At 39.6% G+C, this 25,961-nt stretch overlaps 1 protein-coding gene across 1 annotated transcript in view; it reads left to right on the forward strand.

Annotated features, from left to right (window-relative positions):
- CADPS2 (calcium dependent secretion activator 2) overlaps positions 1-25,961 on the forward strand; it is a 308,472-nt gene that overhangs the window by 73,486 nt on the left and 209,025 nt on the right. The gene's annotated exons all lie outside the window — the stretch shown is intronic.

Raw genomic sequence — 25,961 nt, forward strand, 5'->3', positions numbered from 1 at the left:
ATGGATTCCATATTAATATAACAGATGTAATTATAACAGACCTGTTCTAAATGAGGTAAGTAGTTGGTAGATGGCATTTAGTGCATTAATTGTACCAATCCTTAGCTTTGCAAGTGGTGTGTGCTGATAGGAAGAGAGGAGGAAATGGCTCATTGATTAATTCCCATTAATGGCATCCTTTTTGTTCATTTTGTGACCACAGTTGTTGCAGGCAAATAAGAAACGCCTTGTAGATCTGACACTATGCTGCAGAAGCAATTAGTGTTGGGTAGTGAGGTGTCTCTACTGTAGTAAGCATTACGTGATGTTATTTACTTGTTTATTAGGTAAATTCTGAATTATTAGGTAAATTCCGAAAACGAGGAATGGCTCAAACTGTTACACAACAGTGAATTTGGTCTGTGTTGCTTAATTATTTTTTTTCTAATCCCAGTGCTGTTTTACTTGGTCTCAAAGGAAAACAAATTTTATCTGGACATTGGTTTTGCACAGTTAACAGTATGCTGCCCTGAGACATGGACTATACACATTTTTGTTGATGCTGGTTTTTGACAAATGAAAACAGTATAATTTTTTCAGCTACCCTGATACTGATAAGAAATGTGACAGTTTAACACTAGTGCTGCAGAAATCTTGCAGGAGATACTAAAATTTTATTCTCTTTTTTTTTTAATTTGGAAATCATTATTTGGAAGGATTTTTCTTTCACTAGATGATGAAAGGTGTCAACTGTTGATCTTTTTAAGTTAGGATTCCCATTGCCTTTTCTAGATCTCAGTAGAGAGCTGACCTAAAGGCCTTTTGGAAGTGGACTAATACTGCAAAATATTTCATTGAAAGAGTTATGTTAATGCCAGTGAATTTTCCTTTCTGCCTTTATATGGGGATGTCTATGTGTTCCAGTCAGCAGTATCTCAGGGATTCTCCAAAATAATGGGGAGCAAGAGGAAACTTTTTTTCTTTCAGCAATAAAACAGGTATTCAGCCCAGTCTCTGACTTGCTCTCTTTCTCCATGACCAGACAGAAGCGTGTAGTTTCACGTTAATAGTACGCTTAAAGTATCAGAATAAGGGCAAGTGAAAATTTTCACAGGATGCCTATGGACTCTGTTTGAGCCAAAGTTAGTCCAACCAGGGTCTCTCTCCTGACCCTGGGGGTGCTGGAATTTTCTCACCTAATTTTTTTAGGCTTCAAGTTTTGATTAGCGATCCACTATAGAAAGTTGCCATATTTTTCTAATTAATCATTCCACTGAATTGCAAGGATTTCTTAATCTTAAAAACAAACCAACCAACCAACCAAACAGAAACCCCAAACCCGACCCACCAAGCAAATAAATAGTAAAGGAGAAAACCTTCTATCTTCATTTACCATTAAATTGAATTTCTAGGACTGGTATTTACTTTGGATATTTTTTCATTTACTCTTAGATTTCTAGGTGGTGGGATAAATAACTTTTGTTTGCATATTTTGATTGAACCTCTCTGTTACTATTTTACTTTGTGATAGAAAGCTTTACCTGTCAAATCCTTAGAGATGTGTTACTTGTCAAAGTCTTTTAAAGTAATGTCTTAGAAAAGTGGCATTTTGTTCTTAATGGTGAATTGATAATCTCTGAGTAAACCAAGCTAGAGAGAACATGGCAGTAAGGGATAAAAAATGCCAGCAAATGCATGGCTGAAATCCAGGAGTCAGTAAATGAGAAGTGATCTCTCTCAACCCCATTTCATTTCTGTTCTATTACTAATTTTGAAAGATGACAACAAATTTTTATATCCTGAGAACTGCGAAGGCAGAACACAGACGATGATGTAAATGTTTTCTTAGTGATTGTTTTCAGGTTTTGATTGATCTGCATTTGCCACCATAGTGTATTGCTGAAAAGCCAAATTGGAAAATGACATTCTTCTCAAGCTTTTATATTCTGAATTAAGCTTTCCGGTGCCATAGATACAGCTTTTTCTATTTCATGTTGCCTTTAGAAGGTTTTATTCCTCACAGAGCAAGAAAGAGGTTTCTTCAAAGTTAAATCCAAGCATAAAGTTGCCATCCACCCAAGATTCTCAACAAGAAACAACATTATCTTAAATGGAGCATGCTAAGAGAAATAGATTATCCAGTCTGTTCCAGTTAGTAAATGCCTGCTTTGAGCATCTCTAGTGAACAGTAACTACCTCATTAACAAAACTGCTCTTCTTTCCATTTGGCCTTGCCATCGAACCATTTCCCCTAATTCCCTAGTTCAGTTTTTATTAACTTAAGCTCATTGCTTAGCTCTCTGTTTTTTAAATGTAAATTGTACGATCTATTCTTATGTTGTATTACCCTTTGTATAAATGGGTCTGTCTTTTGCCTCCTTAGCAAAACAAAGATGCTGAGCATATTACATATCCTTAAAGTGTAGTAAATAATTTGATATTGGGCATTTATTATGGTCTCTTTTTAGACTTTTTACTTCTCTTGTTTCTAAATTCCGCTCCAGACACAGCCCTAAATCCTGGTGTGGTTCAGATACTTTGTACCGCTTTATGTTTCACTCTGGTAATTCCTCTCACCCTGGTAGATTACAGCCCTTACAGAAGTGGGCGATGAGCAGGGATTTGGATTTTAAGGCTGATGTAAAGCAAGGAGGATTCAGAAGTGACTGCACAAGGACACGAAATACCGTGGGCCTTGGAGCTGCGTCCGGAGGTGTTCTGAGCGGTGTCGAGGGCAGCTGCACCCAGAGCCACCCTGTCTGTAGTGCCCTGTACCAGCTACAGCGAGTGCAGAACTCGGTGCTGGCTGTCTGCTTGCCAGCGCGTTGTCATGGAGGTGTGTGCCGGCGTTCGGAGCCCCGTCCCACACAGCATGCCTGCTTGCACACTTGCCAGTGACTGGCAAGATGATTAAAGGCAGTGCTGCTGTCTAGTTTTCATTCTTTCGAAATGACATACTCAAAAGGTGCAGTTCTGCATCTAATGTATTTATAGATTTGTATTGTCCTAGACATGCATATGGTTTCTCTGGACATCTTCTTTCTAGTTCTTGATCTTTTCAGCAGTGATGGCAAAATAAACGTTAAGGTGTTCACTTGGCACGTGCTGCTAGGCCAGCACTTCCCAGCTAGAAAGCTGCCACTGGGTGCCTGGGACTTGTGAGCATTTCATTCTTTTCAGCATTTTCCCCTGGTGTGGAATGTCAGCATGCTGGTTGACAGCCCAGCATGAGAAACTAAATATTCTTCTGGGGGTGAGACTATGATGTTTTTGTTACATTTAAGTTTTCTGTTCTTGGTGTACCTTTCCTAGTTTTAGGAAAGGTTTTCCTTTGAGAACAGCAGGCATCATTTGTTTGTATGTTTGTATCTCTGCAGCTTCACTGTAGTAAATACACATCATGAATAATGTGTTATTCTGCTTGTCATATGCAGCTACTACTGCAGCAGAGCCTTCCAAGTCTAAGAGTAAGAAGTACTTTAATCAGAGATCAGATTTTATTTTCAATGAAATCAAACATTTTCTCAGACCTTTTTTGCTGACCAGCATGAATTTATCCATGAGTCCATACTTATCTCCCTGTTTTGAGCCTATTCACTTGCAAGTCTTCTATCATGTTCCTTTGAACATTAACAATAAAAGGAGTATACCATTGTCAGTTTATATATGGAATTGTTTATTTGGTCTTTCTTAGGTCCTCCCCTTGATTTGTTTATATCCTGACAGTCCGGAATGCTGTGGTAAAAATCTGTGGACAAATTACAACAGTCAGTATCCTAGTAGTCCCCTGTCTGTTTTACTGATTGTCTCTGAATGCAACTCAGTTTCTAATGGTTTCAAGAGTATTTCCGCTGTAAGTCATTAAATTAGATGGAAGCAAAATGAAACGAAGCAAAGCTAACTGTCTAGTTTTGTATGGTTTTTCTTGCGCTGTCGTAATGAGCTGTGGCACATGCAATGTGATAAGTAGTATTGAAATGCCTGTGCCACATCCCTTTGTCTTTACCTTCTCACAGGATCTCTCTGTACCTTCCTCCAGGGCAGTAGTGCAGCAGGTTCTTATTTGAGGTAAATCTGCAAATTCGAAAATATCCTTTATTTTTTCCATTAATTAAGAAGTAATTTTGTAATTTTTAAATCTAACCTTTGGTAATGGAACAAGTTACCTTTTTACTTGGCTTTTGATCTTTCGGTAGCTCAATAAAACTTAGTGGAAAATTTTGGAAAAAAACCAACCAAACAACAACAACAAGAAAACCACAAAAAAAAACAACCACACAGTCAAATCCTGGACAAAACTTGCTTTTAAAAAAAGGCAGTGGACAATTACAAGTTTTCCAAACTTAATAACACCGAAGGAGCAATATCGTGTCAGATTGAAGTCCAAGGAATTCAGTATCCTTTCTCAGGTATTACCATACCAAAGGAGACATCTGATGAAAAGCCCCAGGGCAGGGGAGGCCCACATGATGCTTTCCATGAGTGTTCTCCCTGATTCCAGTCATCAGGGCTCAGGGACATCCTCTGTTTCGCCACCTTTCCATCACTGGTAACTGCATAAGGCAATTAACCAGTTCTTCAGTCTTGTCTTTCAACAAAAGGAAGAGCTGCTTGTTGCTGTGTTCATATCCTGTGCAGGCAGTCTGCTGTGTCTGGAAAACGAGACTTGCACCAATTGTTAAAATGTTTCCATTTCTCAGAAGTTTGTTTTTTGGGGTAGGAAGGAGGGTGTTGAGGGATGTTTTAGAAGCCCTGTAGTCTTAACTCCGGAATCAATTAATTTCCTTGTCCTTACTGTAGTGGAGCTGGTTTTAGTTGCTATCCCTCCATTACTTCTCTGCTTATGTTGAGAGGGAATGATGGACTTAGAGAAGTGATCTTAAAAGGCAAACTTTTTTTCTTCTGGATAGTGGCATTCTGTCATAACAACTATATAAATGTTGAGTTGTGAAAAGACAGAGTAGGGTGGTCCTTGGGGCCCCAGTAACTAATTTGTGTAATTTGTGTAGCTGGAGAAGAAAGCTCTTCTGAAATACTGGTTCTGATCTGAGGCTGGAGCAGTAATTGGTGATTAATTGTAAATGATCCCTATTGCCTTATTCCAACTCTCAGCCTCCTGACTGTGCTTCAGACACACAGCAAATACAACTGAGAAAACTAAACAAGGGAACAAAAAGAAGTGATGCTTTCCATTTAGTTCCCTCTGTGTCTCTGTGTGCTTTGAGTTGATGAGTTGGTCCAGGCAAGGGACTCAGAGGGGAATAAGAGTGAGCGTGTGTCTCAGGGTGTGCTGGGAACCCACAGCTCTACCACAGCTGTGCAGTTCACCATGATGCTTTTAGCTCTGCTTCCCTCTTGGACTGCTGAGCAGATCCATAAAGACTCACTGGGATGTAAGTTAAAGCTTTCATCTTTCAGCATGAAAGAGATTTACCACTTTTCTAATCCAACTAGCAGTGAGTACTGCTTCAGAAAGTTGACCTCTGCTGCCAATGAACTGATGAAGAAGGAAAAGGTAAAAACTGTCCTTCCTCCCTACTTGGGTGCTTCTTTGAGGATGTGAATCACTTTTAACTGTATTTTCTCTTTGCTTGAGAGAAGGATCAAAAAGGATGGACTGCTATCCTAATTTTATTTTTACATTTCGACAAACATAATATTGAAATGAAAGATGAACTTAAGTATCTGTACCTTATAAGAAATACACTCCTTTTGTATTCTGGGTGTGACATGCGATGTTAACTACACCAACAGCTCTACACCTTCTTATTAGTCAGTTCAGCTTACTCTGCAGCTCAGTTGGCGTTGTGATGCCTTTTTTTTTTTTTTCTTCCTTCATATGATGGCTACACCATCAAATCTTTTTGTCTGAAGGATTTTCAAATGTGCAGAGCTGCCAGGCTAAAACTACACCTTTGTCATTTGCTAACAACGTGTTCTGTTCGCATGTGATACCTCAATAAGGTACAGGAAAGCTCATTGTATGCATCTATCATCTGCATGAATGTCAAAACCTGCTGCAAATCCCCTTCCTGTCAGCTGTCTCCTCAATGTAGTACCACTACTGGGAACCACTTCTCACTTGAACGTAAAAGACTCTACCAACTGCAGAAGAGCTCCTGATGGCAATGCTATACTACTCTGAGTGTAGAGTAGTTCAACACCTTTGTTCAACCAGTTCAACACCAGTGTTGAACTTCAAAGCTAAGACTGAAAGGAAGGACAGAGCCAAGACCACACCAATCACAGGCCCTGAAGAGAAGATGAACAGGAGTCCAAGATGACTCGTCACCCTTACCTGAGCAGAGAGTTTATCACTGTTAAAGGAGTGAGCTTTAGACACGCAGTACTCATGGTATTGGCTCTTGGCCCAGACATGTGTGGATGCCGAAGTCCTTTTTTTGGATACCTCTGGAACAAGAGCTGAGGTAGCACCCCAGGGTCAACTTGAAAAGTACTTCTCTCTCCTGGAAGGATGCCTTGTTTCTGGCATTAAGCAAGGATAACTCTCCTACGTTTTGAGGATGAATCCAGAGTGAGTATGTCACCTTTGTTTCCTTGGCGATATCACAAAGATGGGTCTGAGAACTGCAAGTAGGCTGGTATGCTTCCAACATGCCAACCTGATCGCCGTGACCCCACATGTGCAGGTTGTATCCAGCTGCGTTCTGTAGGTCTATGGAGGCTGAATTATGAGACAGGCTGATGATGCAGAGATCAGACTTCTGTAACCAAAAAATGGCAGCAAGAGAGGAAAAATGTAGGTGTGAGAGTTGCGATAACTATTTTAAGACAGCTTGTGGAAAAAAGATAAGGCCCTTTTGAATAGGAGTCACAAAGAAAATTCCAGGCAGTTGAGGGGAAGATGTTTTAACTCTTGTGGTTGTGAAATGAAGATTTTGATTCTACTATTAACTCTGAGAAGAATAAATTGTGTATATCACTTCAGAATCAGATTGATCACCATGGGTGTCTTCAGGCTTAGCATTGTTTTATGGCTCTTGGTTTGAATATGCACAGTCATTTCTCCTGGCTTTTAAAATATGAAGACTCACCATGGCTGCAGGCTTCACGATAATTCTTTCTTTGAACTTGATCTCCTCTCCTGAAAGGCAAGGTACGTGTGTCTTTCCTCAAGTGAAATAACAGGCAAATGCTGCTTTCAAAACATGTTCTTATTCAACAGATAAGTTGAGTAAGTGGTCCTGAAGGTCATAAAAAATGCACAGGTGAATAATATGTGCTACAGGGACTCGAATAACTTCAGGTGTCAAGGAATGAGACATTTCTTTTAGAAGAAGAACACGAGCCCTGTCTTTGTGTACGAGCCCAGACTGACCCTTTGAAAAAACAATAATGACATTAAGTAATGGTGGCAGGGGAGTCTGCAGAAGAGGAGCTTGCAGAAGCTGAAAGTTGGGTTCGGTGCAAGCAGTAATGAGGCGGCCTTCTTATTACTATCAGTTCAGAGGAGGTAAAAATCCCCTTTTTAATGAAAGCTCTTAAAATGTACTGAGGTTAACAATGTAGAAAACATAACTTACAAAACAGTCCGCAAATTTAATTTTTGGAGATGGTCTTGATTTTCTTGTTAGCCTAAGTTAGACTAAATGTTAATGAACGTTGTGTTGCAGCTGTTAAACTGTCAGAAAAAGTTATGGTTTAACAGCAGCGTGGACATGTTAATAGCATTCGGTAAAGACAACTTTCCCTTTCCACACAACAGATGATGACAAAAGAGTTGATGATTTGAAAAAGGCATTCTGCTTTTCCTGTCAAAATAATGTTGTAGCCAGCCTGATGGCAGCCTGTGAGATGGAAATTAAGTTGCTACCTTCAGCACCAAAAGCATGGCTCTTAGTACTCATACCGAAGCATGAAAGTATTTAGGTCAGTCTTTATTGGTGCTTTCAGACATTTGTTTCTTCACCTTTAAAATTTATTTCTAAAATATGCAAATTAGTGATACTGAAACAGTTGTTTCTGGTTGAAATCAATTGGATAGAAGCCCCTTGAACTTCAGAGATCTGAAATAAGTGCAAAATTGCTTTGTCTTTTTTGTTTGTTTGGGTTTTCTGTTTGTTTGGGGCTTTGTTTGTTGTTTCATTTTGTTTGGTTTTTTCCCTCCTTTGTCCAGTATCTGACTAAGAATTCTGGTGAAAGAAGGTAAAGTGGGTCTGGAATATACAGAAGCTTTAAAATGGAGGTCTGGAAAAGCTCCAGCAAGGGACTCATCACATTACAACCTACAGAAATTTATTCTGGACTACAGCAGCTTATCAGGCTGCGTTTTGGAGAAACACTAAGGTTCTGGTGCTCTCATCTGGATTGACAGGGCTGTTTAAATGAGAAATCGCTCTCAGTTTGTTAGAAGATCTGTACCCACTTTCTACGTGTCCTGTGCAAGACCCAGGTTAACCAAACTTCTCCCTTACATAGATATTGGTTTAAAGTTTTTTGAGTTCCTGAATAATAGCCAGACATTTTAAAAATGTTTTAAAAAGTGTTTTAAAAAGCAGGATTTAAAACATCTTTTTCCCAGGGGTCATCCGTTCAGTTGAAGGGGGAATGACAGACCAAAACTCCGTGGGGAATTTTTTATTTACAGTTCCAGCATAAAGTCCTTTACACAGAAACCACTGGTGCTGCCTTCCTGTCTGGGAGGGTGGGATTGATAATCGAATGAGTACTCGGCGACAGAGAGTGATGAACTTAAATGGCAAGAAGCGAGAGGCTGCCATAAGCAAAGCTGAATGTTTGTTTCCTCAAATTTGCATAACTAATCAACAGCTCGTTTGGAAAGCTGAAAGTTTGGTGCAGGAAAATAAACTCGGTGCAGTGAGGGAAGGTATTGTTACAGCATTTGGGTAACAGGGAAGCTTCAGCCGCGTTAAACGGTGGATGGAGCGGTCTGTCAGGAGCCCTTGGGAGTAACTTTCGACTGGGTTTGTTGCTGTTGCTGCTTATTTCAGGCAGCGGACACTTAACTGCTCTAACCACAACCAGAGCAACAGTAAATCTTATTGCTTGTCCTGATGTCCTTCTCTGAGTGCTCCTGTCATCCCTTTCCTGGATCTCGGTGCCGTGCTGGACCACTGTGCTGCTCAGCTGCTCAGGGCAGAGCGCTGGCCCCAGGGATGCTGCGGGATGGGCTGTGAGGTTCGTAGCTGCTCCGAGACCTCTGCCATGCGTGGGGCACCTGCTGCTGCTCTGCAGGGCTCCTCTGGCTGCCGACAGCATCCCCAGACACTCTTTTGGAGAAGAAACTCTGGCCAGGGTAGTGCCCGCTGTGTCATACTGATGAACAAACCGGGTGACCAAGGGTAGGGAAAGAAAGGCTGTAGCCACCCTCAAGGAAAAGACGTAAAAACCAAACAGCTTCACGCACGACAAAGCCACCTCAAGCACCCCAAAACAAAAAAGGTAGTAATTATGTTAAAAAATAGCTCTAATCATATGTGTCTTGTGCCTATGCATAATTTTTTGTGAAAGCAGTAATGGAAGCAACAGTCTGAAAGATAAAAAATTCAGCAAAATTAGCTTCACAGATACAAGGAAGGCATTTCATGCAGGCCACTGATTTAAGTTTGAGAGTGGGAGCAACTTGTTTTTGAATTTCTGTTTCAAGGAAGGGAAAAGTTATCATGGAAAAATTATATTTAGATGGCTTTGGTTGGAGATTTCATGTAGCGGGTTGTAAAATACCATCATCTCTTTTAAGGCTTCTTGCAGTGCTTTTTCATAGAGAATAGACTTCTGAAGTGAAGGAGCTCTTTTGGGTCAACTAAAAATAGGATTTAAAGAGTAGAATTTCCATAGCAGCATTCCGAAGCTCGTCCTGCCTGTTTAGCTGGCCCCGTGCCTTGTGCTGGGAGCATTTCAGAATGTTCTTGAGGAAAATGTTGCAAGGAGGAGGAGGTTTGTTAAGAACTAGCAAAAGTTTCGGCAGTCAGAGGGCTGTATGAAAAAGACGGGCATCACCTAAGCCAGAAAAGAACTAGGTTGCTGATACCTAAAATTAGAAAAAGATTGTACCATATTTTTAAAGGTAAACCATAGGAGAAACAAACAACTTCAGGATAATATATTGTTATAAATGAAATCACAACATCTTATCTTAGAAAAAAATGGGAAAAAAACTGTAAAAATCAGTTAGCAAATACTAAAGAGCAATCTAAACAAATGTCAGTTAAACAGAGCATGTCAGTTAAAAGCTGAATATAACTTCCAGTAAGTTCAGCCATAAAATCCAAGTGAGTGGTCATGCAAATGCTCCCTGTAGTCAGTTGAAGGGTCAGACATCTTTAGGAAGGTGCAACTTATTTTCAGATGGCAGGAACCAAACTATGATCTGTAGAGAGCAAGTGATAACTTGACAGAGAGAAAACTGCTCAAGAAAGAAAAAACCCCATAATTATTCTGAATTATTTTAATTGCTGTCTACTGCTACATTTGTTCCATCTCCAGAAGGGAAATAGCAGAACTAAAGGAGCCACAGGAAAGGACAACATACATATATATATATATTTTTTTTTATGTGTATATATTTTATATGTATATATAGAACCATTTGTGGATGATAAGGGCTCTTCAGCAAGGCTGCTGGAGTAGATGCAACTACTCTTGCAGTTCCTGAAGTGCAGCAGAATCGCTGACTTCCTGAAGCTTAAGAAACTGGTAAGATTCACTGGTTGAGCGGGGAAAAATGGATGTGGAAAATCAGGAGCTGTTTAATAAAAGCTGATTACCCACACACCATGGTTGCAAATATGCTGGGTGAAAAAGGAACTATGTCCAGGAGGAAGGGAAGCCTGCAATTAAGCTAAGAATGAGTGTAAAACAGCTCTTACTGGTAACAATCAGTATAACTGAGAATATATAAAGTGTAGGAGATTGATAAGGGAAGTATACATTAAAGGTGAAGAAAAAAAAATAAAAGCTAGAGTTGCCAGGGCAAAGATGCATGTTTTCTGCCTTTGATTTAGCACTTCATACAGTTCATAAAAGAAAAAAACACGAGTGCTATAAATTAAAATGCCAGAGGTGCTCCTCAGCATCTTCTGTAAATACTACCTATAACTACTATTAAACCAGTTTTAATCTAACAAAAAGAGACACAGCTTTTTGCTATTTTTCTTGTTAACACAAGAAAAAAAAAATGACAGTAATTAACTCTTTAGCTCTTTGGGTAGACTGCCATAAGAGCTGGTGATTGGAACCTTTAAGGTCAGAAGAGATACCTCTTTTGATATATTAGTTAAATATAAGCTAGGTCTCCCTGGAGTTATCAGACTTAACACATGGTAACTGAGTGAGATTCCTTACTCAGAAGGTCAGATATTTGTTTTCTAATGATGGAAACAAGGTCATGTCAAGCTTGCAAGCAGTTTCTGACTTTTGGAACTATAATAGCAATAGCTCCTCCAGAGTTCTTATCTGTTTTTCTGTCTACTCTGTTGGCATCTCATCTTCTTTAAGGCTTCTCTCCAGCAATTTGTTCATGCTCTTGTTTATGTATTTTAGAATAATTGGTCACTGGTTAAAACAAATTAACATGCCTTGGAGGAGGAATAAGAATACAGCCTGCTTCCTCCCAGGTGGATGCTGTAATATCACCAATCTGGAGAGCCAGCTTCCCATGTCTTGGCTGTAGTACAAAGGTGGAGTAAGTTCCTTGACTGAGAGGACAGTCAGTCTCCTCATTGATGGAGAATTAATTCTAGGAAATAGGAGATGTAGTTACCGTGGATAAGGGGGCTTCACGTCTGTGTTTGGGAGAAATTATTTGACCATTTCTCTCCAGGACAGTGTTCCAGACTGTGAGGCAAGTTAGGTCCTCCAGCTTAATGCTTGATGCTTCGGTTCCGGAGAGGAATAGATTTTTTAAATATGATCCCTTTTCTCCGTGTTTAGACATCTGTGCACCTTGTCATGTTATGCCAAACCTCCTGGTACACTGATCTGGTGTTTGGAAGCATCTAGATCAGGGGTCTCCATTGCATGGTAAATGGTTTTATTGTCACCCCGCAATCAAACCACGACACCACCATCAGAGCACCAGGGTCCTTCTGAGGTCCGTCCCTGAGTTTTCCCAGCTCCTTGCAGTATAGAGGGCATCTGTGGCTTCTCATATCTATTTTCCACAATTATTTTAATAATCGATGTTTTCAATAAATGGACAGTGTGAATTTACGTTTTGATTATGTGTATGTAACTGTTTTCAAAGACAGCGGTTTGAGGATTCATTTAAGGCAGCCTTAGTGCCGATTGCCTGTGGAAGGACTTCTCCCCGCTTCTCACCATCCCTGCCGCACGGCTGTGCTGTGAGCCAGACTCGTCTGAAAACTCATGGGCAGAGAAGTGGAGCAGGTTGTTTCAATATTATTTGGGTTTGTGTTACTTTATTAATTTTCAGCTGGATCTGTTCCTTGCTTTGTGTGACCGGATCATGTAAACAAGATCAGCAGCAGATCTGAGTCAGCTGAAAGACAACCACTGAGCACGGGATGAGGGGTTTGGGCAAGGAGCACCGGCTGCCTGTTGTTGGCCACCAGTCTCAGGTTGCCTTAGACATTTCTGCTCCAGACTACTTCTTGTTCCTAACATTTTAGTCATTTGTGGGGCAAACTGAATGAGAGTGTTATTGGCCTTGTTAGATATCGTTATTTAGGTGGCAGAACTGTGTTCATGTGCATGAGTATAATAATTCAGACTTGATCACTAGAAGAACTCTTAGTTTAACATTATTTTGGAAAATCGTTGGACAGCAATTCCAGTGTTTTTTTCCAGTGTTCTGTAACAGAGATTCTAAAACTTTGTCCATTCAGAGATAACAATTTTTTTTTTTTTAATAAAGACAATCCACCCTCCCCATGCACATTTTTTCACTTTTAGGTACAGATAATCATCACTCTGTTCTGACACGTGAAAGAGCTTTAGTATTACGTGCCCCATGTACTGTGTAGCTCATGGTCGTTACAGATACAAAGTGAACCCAATGAAACACCTGCAGGAAGGAAAAAGTCAGGGCAGAAGGGAAGAAGCCACCTCAGTGTACTACTTGGGGTACGTATCTATAGTGTATTTCATTCTTACTCCTGTTTGCACAGATTAGAAAATGCAGCTTTTTTTCTGCAATGTTCCCACAGTTCCCAACTAGATAAAATGAGAAAAACTGAATTACTGTCCTCTGATCCTACTTGGAGTACCAAAAGATGTCATCTAAAAAGATGAAAGTCAATAACTCAGTTCCATTAGTTTTTAGATTGATGACATGATTTATTCTATATGGCTGTGTTGGAATCAGAAATTCATATTGCTTATATAGCATTTAGACTAAAGTCTGTTCAGTATAATGGATTATTTTGAAATGCTCTCCAGTCCTTCAGTCGTTTCTTCTCTGAATAATGCTGCGGGATGGAGCCCAGCCTCAGGTTTACTCTAAAATTAAAACCAAACAAAAAGTCAGTAGATCAAGCATAGGGAGTACGAGCATATATAGAACATTCTAGCAAATTAGGGCTAGCTAAGCTACTTCTGGACTGGAACCATGCAAAATTTGCAACATATAACAAAACCGCCTTTTTTTCTCACATTATGAGTTGCTTACCAGGTAACTTGATGGGCATAACGTTTATAAATGGGCACTGTTCATTAACGGTGTTTTAGATGAAGAAAACAGTGGCGTGGAGGATGCATCTGTTTTAATGCCCTTGTTCAGATTGGTGGTTACTTCTGCGTCTGCACAGGCAAGAGAAAGGGACCCGGCTGCGATTCAGTGGCTGCTGCACACCGGGTCAGGGGAGACCCGTGGTGAGGGGGGGCTCCATCTTCCTGAATGGAAGATCTCCTGGGCATCTTCCAGCAGGGAGCAGACCCGGCCTGACAGGCAATAAAGAGGGAAACTACTTCCCTGGGGACGAGAAAGCCATTGAATGTTTCTAGACTATAAGACAAAACTGTGGGAAAAAGGTCCACCTTGGAGAGCTGCTGGACAGGAGATTAAGTCTTGAGTTCAAAGACTCTTTTATCTGGATTACCCAGTGGATCTGAGTTCTTGGGACTCAGAGTTTCCTTCTCCTGGATTGCTATTTCATTTTTGACTTTTATAAAACATAGCTTTAGAATTTGGAAGTTTTGATATTTTCTGATGTGCTTGATTTAAACTGACAGTGGGACAAAGTTGGTCTTATCTCAAATGGCATAGGTAAAGGCAGCTGTTACAAATGTAGCATCTTGCTTTTAATTAAGTATGGGGAAGAATTTCTAGAAAACTATCATGAATCTTTATTCAAATTAAAGCCGAGATCTGGTCAAACTTCAATATAAATCTATTTGTTGCTGACATTAAAATACAACTGCCTTTGCTTAAGTTTTAATTTAGAGTTTGTTCAAACCTATCAGTGACTGCTCAGCTGGATGTTGTTTTATTTTGGTGTCGGTTGCTCTTTGCATCTCAAAAGATCATAGGCTGAGAGTGACGGTGAAGTTTTCATCTTTTTTGACAATGTATTTGTGAGCTGCCTCTGTGATCATTTCACTGCCAGTCTCTTACGTGATGACATTGCAGCTTTAATTGCTTCCTGATTACAAGAGTGATGCTGCACCTTGCTCTGTGCCTGGAAGCTCCGAGGCTTTTGGTATAATTCAATGCAGACAGATTCCAAATGCAACCTGCCAAAATGTATATTATCTTGGAAGTTAAAGATGTTGAACTTGGCCCTGTCAGCGTGTGAAGAATTACCTGCCAAAACCAATTGGATGTGCGGAGCGAGGAGAAGGAGGGCGGCTCCAGGTAATGCCGCGGCAGCTTCCTTGTATTTGCTGTATCTTGTCTGCATTGTTGTAGATTCGTGCGTCTTTCCAGCTGTGGCTGCTCCACCAGTACATGCTCTGGGACGTGGCAGCGCTGCCACACAGCTGTATTCCAGCGTGCCGCACTTTCTCGTTTGTATCTAACAATCTGGTCAAAACTCCTTACTCCTTGACTTGGCACTTTTTTCTCTTGTTGGGCAGCCATATACTGACTTTGTGGCTGCAACAAGTATTACACTTAACTTGTAAGAGGCTGCTTCCTGTTGTAGTTGTGTTCCCTCTCTTATCTTTAGCCCTTTCCTGTTCAAATTCCCTAGCCTTTTGTTTGTTTCATGATTTAGGGGCTCAATTCTTAGTGTGAGGGTGAGATAATCTGAATTGTTTCACTGAGTAGAAGCATTAATTCTGCAATGACACCAACAAAATAAATTCTAAATACATGTCTTATTGCTTTTTTGCTCACTGATTTTTTTTCATTATTTAAATAGTCATTAAGACATGTATGCAAATTCCACAGTAAATGAATCTGTTTGTAATATAAGTGTCTTGGAAGGTACAATCATTTGTAGAAGTGGCCATGATAACGAGGTTGTTTCTGGCTGTCATAAAGTTTATGATTGAAGTAAAAAACCTTGAGGGATTATTCTGGGCTTTTCAGACCATCAAATTAGAAAATCTGTGTTTGAAGATGGCAGAAGGCTCTTGGTATGAGTAATGTGTTTCAGAAGTTGGCAGGCGAATAGTGCAAATGTTTCCAAATAGCCTGACACCAAATTGAGTTACCTTTTTTATAAAAGCTACGTAGATCAGCGCAAGCCTGCTTCTTAGGTAAGTGGGAAATACGTTTTCAGAATAGTCTAGAAGAAGCTGTAATAAAAATGAAAAATCTTACGCATTAGTGGCATTATGACTAGAAAAACAAAACAAAAACTAAAATTAGAAGAATTTGCAATCAGACTTTGGTTTCTCAGTGTTTAGGATTTAGCCTTAGAGGTGACAAGAGATGTGCGCCGTTCTTTCCGTGCGTTAAAAACGCATTAGGATGTCAACTAAAAGGCTAGTCACAATAACCAAATAACTTAAGCCGTATCTTGACGTAAGTAGCACTGCTTTTACAGCAGGAGGGTAATGTTTGTTTGCTTATTACATTTGACTTCTATACCGTTTGCATTTCTTGCCAAACCTCTTGCCTGGCTCAGCTTGAAAATGTTTTGGAATGTCTGTGTAGTAACTACTAGCATTTAAAAGAAAAAAACCTGAAAAATAAGCGTACCTTCCTCTGTCTTTCTAGTTTATTGACACTGGTGCCCGTAATTAGAGGAAAGAGAATGAAATCTGGTTACTGCAAATTTGCAACAGGACTAGAAGCAAACTAGAGAAGGCAAACTTATCAACATCATGATGGTGGTGGTTTTCCTTTCTTTTTCCACCCTCAGTTCTCTACCCTGTACTCATTGCTGGGAACTGTGAAGCAAAAAGGTTCTGGATTGATGGCGGGGGCAATTATAAGAGCTCTGTGGAGTTTGTTGTTGTGTTTTTGTGGTGGTTTGGGGTTTTTTAGGGGGGGTGGGGGGATTGGTGTGTTTCTTGTTTGTTTTGAGTGGGGTTTTGGTGGTTTTTTCTGGTTGGTTTTTCATTTTTGTTTTCTTGTTTTGGTTTGTTTGTGTTTGTTTTCTTTTTTTTTTGTTTTGTTTTTTCTTCTACATATAATTGTCCAACAAAACTGTTTTCAGTATCTGGAAATATACTGGATTAGTAAATAGGTTTTCTCTCTTGGTTAACAACTAAAGAGGTTCCTCCAACTACAGTAATTTCAGACTACCCATTAACCACAAATGAAGTTTCATAGGTTGTTCTGCTGTTGTCAGCATTTCCCTCCAGAGGCACAGAAGGCGTTGGTGTGGAGATGCTGAGGGAGGATGACAGAACCACAGGGACGACGTCTTCCCTCTTGCTCCAACCTGGGTGCAGATTTTCTTACCTCAACTGTAGCATCCTTTTGGACTTTATGCTGTATCTGAACAGGGGTAAGGGGTGGGGGGAGCTTGGCGAGGTGCAATTGCTGCTGTAAAAGGCAGAGGCAGTTACTGACCAGTGTGGCCATGGGGAAGCCTGTAGAGAAGTTACTAGTTTATGTCTCAAATTGTTTACTCAGTTAAATCCTTACCATAGAATATCCTTCTAGCAAGGCAAAATAACTGATGATTGTGCAAAATAAATAAATAAGAAATTGAAGGTGTTTCTGACTTGGGATGGTATATTGAGAAGTAGTCTTTAAAATGGTCTAGAGAATACTGTAGTGGAGTGAATTAGTATTTTCAAAAACTTAAGTACTCTAAAAAGAGAGCAAAGTATGACTAGGAAGCCTCAAAGTTACCATTAAAGCTATTTGGACCTTGACATATAATTGGAATGCATAAAAATAGTCTAATTTATGAAAGTTTGCACTTTGCATGCTAAAATCTAGAGGGATTAAACTGCAGACCAAATGTTCATTAATCTTCCTGTTGAAGCATTGCTGTCTGAAGTGTAGCCAGCTGGGTGATTATTAAATCTAAAGAAGGATTTAAGATTCAGAATGCATTTTGAAGCTTTCATGTGTATTATAACTTTTCTACCAACACGCTGAATTGATCACCCTTGTGAAAAAATTAATCAAGGAAAATGTATTGTTGTTTTATGACACACAAAGATTCCACTTTATAATGGAGGAGAAAAGTGATGTATTTATGATAAAGGCTGACTTTTAAATAAAGTTACATTGGAATAAAAATATGTATAAGACTACAGTTAACAGCTAAATCCTACATGCCAATGGCTTGTTGTCTAACAGTTCTGTGTAAGCTTTGTAGAACTTTCCAGAGTAGAAGTGCATTATAATGAGTGATGAGATGGTATTGCTGTAAGAGAAATGCCCAGACAAATAATAATGCATTTTAAATGTAAAAACAAAACAAACAATTCCCCAAGCAGTCCCATTTTCCTGATGCATTGCCCCTGCCCACATTTTCACTCTTATTCTGTTATTCGTGTCTCCCTCTTAAAACAGAAACACTTTGAAGTACAGATTGTCTTTTTTGGGGGACAAGGAGGCAATTTCTGTAACACCAAATACGTTGTCTTCGCGAAGCGTTACCTATCACATCAGCTCGCACTTCAACTTGACTGTATTGTTCCATCCTTTTTCTCCCAAAATCTGCTGTTTGGCCAGCTTAGAAACTTTTGAAAAGCATTTGCGCCACTTGCCTTGAGGTGCTTTGTAGAACAGTCTGGACAATGAATGTTTGTGAGCTTCTCTGTCCTCATTGTGGAGAGAGAGGTTCCTCCAGGGAGTGCTTCAGAGCAGAGCCAGCAGCAAGTGCCCCGAGTTGTGCATCGTAGGACTGTTTGTCCCTATCCTCCTCTGAATGGTTCCTTTCTCTTAGTATGTAAAAGCACGTGGAGACACAATACTGAGACTTTTCATTTTTCCCTTTGCTGAGAGTTTACACATTGCTAAGTGTATGAATTAGGTGGCGTTTTACACCTTTAATCTTCTGGTTTGCATCTCTTCTTTATTTACTTGTCTCCAATCATACAGCTCTTAATGTTTAAAGGAGTTTTTACCTTCTTTACTACTGTTCAGCCTTTTTGTTCTTAATGATGGGATTATTTTTCAAACACTCAGAGTGGTTTATCTGAGCAACTTTTGGGTCATACAGGAGATGAGAGGTGCAAATAGCCTTTCTGTTTGGTTTTGGGATGGGAAGTACACATCTGTGGTTCTTTCTCAGAGATCTTTCTTTGCCACTTCTGCACGCTACATCTAATTCTCAAAAATGCTGTTAAAATTATGTCACCCTTCATGGGATAAAAAAGAAGTTTTTTCCTTTGGCAGAAAGGGGCTGAGTTTTCCCATGTGTGTAGCGCTTCCTCAAATTCTGGGGATCATAGTAGTAGAAAGATGCTATATTAAGAGATGAGACATCATCAATAAGCCTTGCAAGGCTTAAGAGAGTCTACTCTTTGTTTTCCAGTAACTATCCAAATTTTGCAGTATTCATGGTATGTCCACTATTTTCCAGTTTCCTTAGACCACAGAGTGAACTCAATACTTTAATCTTTCTCCCCATGCAACAGTGCCCCTTCCACCCCACCAAAAATTAAACCACCAAAACTAAATAGTGCATGGAAAAAAAGTGGCAGGTTAACTGCTTAAATAGTCAGTTTTCTGAGACTTTTTTGGTTGCTAAAACTGAGATGAAAAAAATAATGTTATATGTTATAATATTGATGTTATAATATGATGATGCTTCAGGTGGCTTCCACTCAATTTCTATTTGCTCGTGTGCTTTTTGAGCATTCATCTGCACTGACAGAATATAAAAATTGGAAATGAAAATGTGATCTTGATGAGTAAAAAAATACGTTCTGAAGCAGTGTCCTTCTCATTTGAAATGGAAGTACTTAGGGTGACTGTGGGGAATGGGGACTCAGCAGAGCTACTCTGACTATAGGCTGCCTGGTATTACGTTTAAAAACAGAGATATAGTTGTATGTCTATTCAAACTAGAAGCTATTAATCCATACTTAGGTGAAAATGGTTGATGCAGGAGAACATTAATGGTGATAGGGAAATGAAATAGCCAATTCTTTTAATCTCTGACAAAATGAGCACAATGCGATACCAATAATGAGAACTGTCACTTATATAACTTGCACTTTTCAGTCAAGTGGAATAAAAATTAGAACCACAAGTGACTCTAGAGGAAAATTCAGTGAAGTGAAGGACTGTTTTCCCTTCCTTATTTTACTTGCCCATTTACTTAACTTTTTCTCAAAGTTAATGGAAGAAAACAGATCTTATATCTAAAAAGATCGTATCCTAAGAAATAAACACTATCATAAGAGACGAAGGGCTGGATTTTGTTCTGTTTTGTACAGAACTAAACAAACACCAAAAAGTCAGCAAATTGAGGAGTTCCTTAGCAAGGCAAATGGAAATGTGGACTGTTGATTTGGAGCAACTCTGTGTTTTTCCCGTATTTGCAGGTACCAAAAGAGGTAGTTATGCAAAAACTAATCATCATCTGTGATTGTGAAATAAGTATGCTAAGTAAATGTTTTTTCTTATCCTTTTGGTATGGCTGTATTGCTACTCATTATTTTTGTGTATGCATGTTTCCTTTTTGAAGTCGGTTTCTTTCAATCTTCTGTTTTGTCTTCTTTCTGCTTTATTATTTCTAGCTCTTTTTGTTGTCCTTCATCTTCCGTCATAGTCGGAGACAGACACTTTCCTTCTGGAATTTGTTTGCTGGATAATGAATGGCACCAATAGTGCAGTGTGAGCCTTTCTCCAAGGCACGCTTTGTTACACCTTCAAGTTAACAGCCGGCTTCTGGCTTATGGTAGCTAAACTAGACCCTTTGAAATTCTTGCACCTGGAGTTTTCCATTGGTCCCCAAAGAGGGGAGTACTGATCAGGCAAGATCCACATATTGGAGAGCAAATTTTCATCTCTTTTATTAAGAGGCAAGATACTCTGGATGCAACATGTTGATCAGCTTCTAATGATGACTGAATTTCACTTTACTGACTAAGAAAATGTATTTTGACAAAAAGAGACTCTGCAAATTACTTCTTTGCCAAGTAGGTAATCATAGATAAAACCACACAGTGGAGGAAGAAGTTCCTTACGTGGTTGAGGAAAACCTCTGCTTTGTATAATACCTCTATGCTGAAATAGTTTAGTGTCTGCTTTAATTGTCAAGTGTTGAATAAACTGGAAAAATAGCATAAGAATAGTACGTTGGCAACCTGTCTGGCTTGGTGACAAGACAACCCCTTCATTTAACTTGCAAGCAGACAAATGTGTGATTCAAAGCATAAAACTCTTCTCCCTCCCTTTAGGGTTGTGTGTTGTCCAGTATAAAATACTTTCACATGTGTTTATGGTCTGTGTCAGTCAATACAGGAAAAAGATGAATGTTGAAAATGTCTCATGTCTAGCATAGAGTCTAGGTTCCTTTACTATGATGGCAATTAACATCTTCCCCTGGGCAGGCTAACAGCCAGAGTTCCATTTTTGGGAACTATTGAACTCAATGATATACTCTAGATCCACTCTGTGTGGTCTGTTCGTTCTTCTGTACCTGAAGGTCTTGAGAAGCATGTACAGAGAAAATATGGCTTTTTTATCAGGAGAGCGCTGCTGGACAGAAACACCTAGGCCTGTACAGAAACTGCTGTCTTTAGTGACATTTACACATTTATTTCCACAGTTAAATGGGAATGACGAGTGGACTGTATAGGTGTGATTTCAGATCTCACAGCATTGACTTAAAATATCCCAGCCAGGAGGAAAGCAATATGCAGAGGTAACCATGCTTTCTGCCTGGCAGCACATCAGCTTTCCCAGTCCCATTACTGGACACAGAATTACGGAGACTTCTTGTCACAGCAGGCTGTTTCTTAAGTTTCAATAAACCAAGCATCACAACATTTTGAAATATGCAGATCTATTTCTTCTGTCCTTTTACCTGTTTATCAGCCAGTTTCTCCCTGCCATAGACTACTGGAAGACAAGACGTAATTTTTGTAATTACTTGCTTGTAATTACCCTGATGCAGAGTCTAACATGAAGGTGCTCAAGCCTCATCTTTGGGGAAGAGGATTTGCCTCTTTCTGGCTGCCAGAGTTGAATATGTGGCTGTGGATCAGCCTTCACAGATCTTGAACCATGTTAACATTCATTGCCTGCGTGAGCAAAGTCACTCAGGAGGCAAGTTGGACCACTTTGGAGTTGGACATCCAGGTGATATTTGGAGAATAACTCCTCTGGAGTGTTGGTACCACCTGAGGGACAATACCACAGGGCACAAAGTCTCTCCAATGCTTCAGCCAGCCAGCAAACTCTGGGGCTTGGTGGAAGAGGAGACTGTACTTTTAATGAGAAGATAGCAGTGGCTGTAGCAAGTAGAGCTATTGCTAATGTTATCCATAACTGTGCTCGTATAGGCAACAGTATATAACCTGTTGTGTCTCACCAGGGTGCAAAAACTGTTGTTGCTGTTGTCTTGAGAGGAGGATAAATATTCTTGTTCCAAAAGCGGGTCTGGATAACCTTAATAAGTGAATCCAAGAGAAAACACTGTTTCTGGGTGAAATAGTTTTGTGGATTTTTTTATGGTGATTGTCACTATAGCCCTGGTTGTTCTTGCACCCAGGGCATGAACACTGCACTACATAAGTCTGTAAAATGTGTAGCCCCCAGGAGCAGAAATTTGGGAAGACTTCTGGCAATTGTTTCTGCCAATTTGCAAAAGAAGGCAAAGAAACAAATCTCAGTGCATTCTGTTGTATAGTATGCTTACAAGCAAGTAAGCCTAGAGAAGTAGCACACATTTTAAATTGCAGAAGTTTGGGGCTTGGTGTGGGGTTTTTTTTACAGATAGCTGGTTGCTAAGCTGTGGGAAATGTCCAATGTGCAGCTATGATATTGCTCAAAAGAGTTGAAGAAAGCAAAGTAAACCTTCTAAAGATTTCAACTTTTGATTGTTTCTGAACCATTACCCTTGGTAAGAAGAAATCGTAGCTTAATATGCTCCAGAAGGGTAGTACACATGATATTAAAAAAAAAAAAAAAGGAAAAATATTAAATGAGGATTATACCTCTTCAGGCAATGATGATTTGTTACTTTAAATTTTACTCCCTTTTCTCACCTTAATGTGACTTTTAAAGGAGGTTTTAAAAGCAAACAAAAAAACCCCTTGCTGTTAAACAAAATTTAAGATTTTTTTGTCTCAGCATTTTTTCCCCTGAATTAGGGAAGAGACTCTACAGTGTAGTATACTTTGGGGAGAAGAAACCTGTGATTAACAAAATCATGACAGAATTACTTGAATAGAGAAATAGGAGTTTATTAGTATGATTTCTTAAAATTTGAGTATCTTTTGCTTTTACCTGAAGGTACGGACTCTGTTCTGAAGACTCACACAGATAAAGAAAAATGGCCCTTTAACTCTGATAATTTCACTGAAAAAAAAAAAAAATTCAAAATAGTGCCTGGAGGATATCTCTAGAGGATGAAAGGGAATGAAGGAGGAAGAAGACCTGCAAGCCGGTCTTATAAATATTTTTTTTTTCTAAAACCAAAAAAAACAACCTTCTGATTTCAAAATACTGAGCAAACTTCAGTAAGTAGCTCAATTTCCACTTATGTTCAGCAGCCAGTAGTTATAAAAAGTAATTATTAAAATGCACTGGTAACTATTAGTCTCTTCATAGAATATAAATGCTGTTTCAATGGCTAATGTAGTAATTTTATTCAACTAGCATAAAAATAATTAATATGTACTATTACATGTACAAAGCTACTGCCTAAGCTATTTATTTTTGACCCAAAATGGCCTCGTTCTTGTAGTCTAATTAGTTGATCAGACTAAACCTAATCTAAACATCAACTTCATAATTTTTGGAGTGTTTATTTCTTTCTAGACTCTCCTGAGTGCAGTGAAACAATGTTTTATTCTGCAGCTCCAGGGTATAGCAGCAAACAGTGTTGGTTATAATACATGTTAATTCCTACTGGGTATAAGCCTTTATTCCTAAAATACGTGGTTGTGAAAGCTGTTCTCCAAACCTCTACACCTTCATCAAACTAGCCCCAATTCTCGGTGCGATGCATTGTGTGGTTTCAGACTCCAGCAGAACTATTGAGGGCTGTGTGAGCGGGTCCCAGAGATCATTTCTCATGCTAATGGCTGACATGGGGAATATTTTTATTCCTGTGAAACAGGAAGGACTTCGAGAAGTGGGTGAGAGCTGTTGGCTCTGCTGAGAGTTGCTAATGAGCTTTTTTGTTTGAGAGGCTTTGAGGAGCTGCTGCACTAGCAGCAAAGGTGCTATTTAATATCACACAATAAATGTCCTATGCTTGGTTTTGCATCAGGTAATGCTTCTAGCACAGCATGATGATGCGTGTCACATCAAATTTTTAAGTAACAAACTTATTTAAATCCCTTTTAGTTCCTAGACAGAAAATTATTGTCTTTTGCAGAAATTTTAGAGCTCAATTTAGCCCTGAAAGTTGCTGGCCGTTTTTAAAAATTTATTTGGTGTGCCATAAGCTCAAGAGTTCTGGTAACGGCAAGAAGCACATCAGGAGCTTGAGTGGAGAACACATCAGGAAAGCACAGCAGAAACCTAAAAAGCATTCACAAGCTGGAGTGTTCCTTGGATTTCAGTCAAAGTCCTTTTTGCCTTTGTTCAGTCTTTATCAAAGAGGTACTTCTATTAATTTATGTTTTTAAATTTGAATTGACAGTTTCCAATATGGCAAAGTTGCCATTAATCTTAATATAGTTCTAGCTTTGTTTCCAGCATGCTTAAAATAAAAAATAATAAAAACAAAACAAACAAAAAAAGAGACACAAAAAACCAAGCCAAACAAAAAAACCCCAAACACCAACAAGAACCCTTTAATACAAGAATTATTCCTTAAGGACAAAACGCTGCCTTCTGCAGTTTGGTACCTGTGTCTGGTTGATGGGATTCTGAAAAAAAAAAACCAAAACAAACTCCAAAGAGAGAGATCTGTAAGCCTTATCCAACAACCTTTTTTCTTAGTTGTATGAAAAGTTCCGTTTCAACATTAGTGTGTTTTAAGGATGCTTCAAACATCAGTTGCAATGCGTTGGCATGAATAAATACATTGGAGGTCTAGATAACTCACTAGCTGGCTCATCAGTCTTTGTGAGCCCGTGTAGGGGAGAGAGCGTTTGGCCCTTGTATAGCAATACAGCTGTAATTTATGTGTGGAATACGGTTTGAAATGTCTGGAAACACTTGAAAGGTGGAATGTGTGATCTTGTTAGAGGCCGAACTTCCCTTACATACCTTACAGTCAAATTTGCTCTTTTTTTTTTTTTCCTGAAAGAAGTAGAGATTAAACTAAACTTTAAAGTTTTATGTGGGGGCATTGGTGTTCAATGAATAGGATTAAAGTGTTGTGTAATAACTAATGATAAGCAGATGAAATTGGGGCAGCTGTTGTCTTGGGGACAATGCGCAGAGAAGACTGACGTGACACCAACACAAAACGCCGAACGGAACATGTATCCCACCTGCCCAAGGAGGATCCCACCAGCTGAGAGCAGTGGTACCGTCGCTGGTGGCAGTAATACGGTGACACAACACAACTCCAAGCAGACTGAGTCTCTGTGACAAGCTCCAACTGGGAAAAATGCCCTTAAATTGTATTTCTTCATGAACAGGATTTGACTGGGGCTTGGAGAAAAGAGGCCAAATCCTGCCAGTGGTTGTGCTTTGCAGTCTTGATGGTGTCCTGTCTGCTTTGATTACAAACCCGTGGACTGGGAGTTCCTCGCCTCAGCGTTTTGTTGCAGGCTGAGAAGAGGACGCAGTGGAGTCTTTGGAAGAACTTCACCGCCAAAGAATGTTTCTGGATTGGTGGTGCTACCCAAATGACTGCAGTGCTTGCAGCTGCTTAGCAAGCTCCAGGAGCCATCAGAAACAGAGACCTGAATAGTTCTAATTAGGAGGAGATGGTGTACTTTCACAAGCAAAATAAAGTGTGCAGCACCAGTTGGAGCAATTGGTGCAATCACTTATCAGTGTCCAAGTGTAGGTAATGAAGCATTTCCTATGATCTGCATCAGTGCAGAGGACACTGTTAGAGCTGCCATTTGTAGTCTAGAAGACAAGGGCATTTTATGCTTAATTCAGAATGGCATGCAAGTAATCATAGCAATAGAAATAGGAAGCTACCATAACTTCTGGGTGAACCATTATTTAGAGGACCTGTCTGTTTATAAGGGCTGTCGTGTTTTATTCCACCTGTTCCTGTGCTGGCACATGCAGGATACCAAAAGCTTGCATCCAGTGATGCCAAAATTTAACAGAAATGAAAAAATCTGCTTGTAAAGAAAGTTGATAAGGAAGCAGGTTCAGACGATGTCTAGTATATCTAGAAGTTTACTGTCCCAGGGACATAGTGTGCATTTTGAGCTGCAGCCACATTTTCCATAAGAGGTGCATTGAGCCCTGGCTGTTAAGACATAGGACATGTCTAGAGTGTAAATGTGATCTCCTCAAAGCTAGAGGAACAGCAGTGTCTGTCAAAAAGGAAGAAAAATCTGTAGCCCCTCTTGTGGCAAATGAAGTTCCC

This window comes from Caloenas nicobarica, chromosome 1 (genome assembly GCF_036013445.1).
Source record: "Caloenas nicobarica isolate bCalNic1 chromosome 1, bCalNic1.hap1, whole genome shotgun sequence".
NCBI lineage: Eukaryota > Metazoa > Chordata > Aves > Columbiformes > Columbidae > Caloenas > Caloenas nicobarica.